At 40.7% G+C, this 1,128-nt stretch overlaps 1 pseudogene across 1 annotated transcript; it reads left to right on the top strand.

Annotated features, from left to right (window-relative positions):
- The first annotated feature begins 206 nt into the window (after positions 1 to 206).
- LOC308654867 (large ribosomal subunit protein eL30-like) lies at positions 207 to 553 on the top strand (annotated as a pseudogene). Its single transcript has one exon. The product of its transcript is annotated as a large ribosomal subunit protein eL30-like (transcript).
- Positions 554 to 1,128: the final 575 nt, after the last annotated feature.

Raw genomic sequence — 1,128 nt, 5'->3', positions numbered from 1 at the left:
GGTCAGAGCGCTCGCCTAGCACGCGTGAGGCACTGGGCTCAACCCTCAGTACCCACAAAAATAAAATAAAGATAGTGTGTCCACCTAAAACTAAAAAATAAATATTAAAAAAAAAAAAAAAGATTTCAACTTCCTTTCTTGCTAGCTCTCGGGCCATCCTGACAGCTGCTGTAGGTTGGGGGCCGTCCCGCATCGAAGGCAGGAAGATGGTGGCCGCAAAAAAGATGAAAAAGTCTCTGGAGTCGATCAACTCTCGGCTCCAGCTTGCTATGTAAAGTGGGAAGAATGTACTGGGGTACAAGCAAACTCTCAAGGTGATCAGACAGGGCAAAGCGAAATTGGTCATCCTCGCCAACAACTGTCCAGCTTTGAGGAAATCTGAAATAGAGTACTATGCCATGTTGGCCAAAGCTGGTGTGCATCACTCCAGTGGCAATAATATTGAACTGGGCACAGCGTGTGGAACATACTACAGAGTGTGCACACTGTCTATCATGGATACACTGATTCTGATACCATTAGAAGCATGCCAGAACAGACTGGTAAAAAGTAAAACATTTAAAGTTTTTCTTTAATAAAACGTGGTAGAGTGTGTTTAAAAAAAATAGATTTTAACTTAAAATTAAGTCTAGGGACTGGGGGTCGTAGCTCAGTGGTAGAGCACTTGCCTAGCATGTGTGAGGCACTGGGTTCAATTCTAAGCACCACATATAAATAAATAAAAGAAAGGTCCATCAACAACTTAAAGATTTGAGTCTTCAAATCTTCTTGTTTGTATAAATTTAATAAATCTCAAAATTATTTCTAAAGGACTTTTTCATTAAGTCCCACTTTCAAACTTAATAAAACACTTTTGAAAAATTAATTACATTAACAGATTTAATTAATTAAGCCTAATCAGGTATGGTGGCACATGTCTGTGATCCCAGCAGCTCAGGAGTCTGAAGCAGAAGGATCGAAAGTTCAAGGCCAGCCTCATCAACTTAGCAAGACCATAAGCAACTTAGTGAGACCCTGTCTCAAAATAAAAATAATAAGGGCTGGGGCTGGGGCTCAGTGGTAGAGTGCCCTGGGTTCCATCCTCAGTATTAGGGGAAAATCATGAGTCTAAGTCAAGTAGTTATGTGT

Source organism: Spermophilus citellus (assembly GCF_964194105.1).
Source record: "Spermophilus citellus genome assembly, chromosome: 8".
Lineage (NCBI taxonomy): Eukaryota > Metazoa > Chordata > Mammalia > Rodentia > Sciuridae > Spermophilus > Spermophilus citellus.
This window is presented reverse-complemented; position numbering and strand designations above follow the sequence as displayed.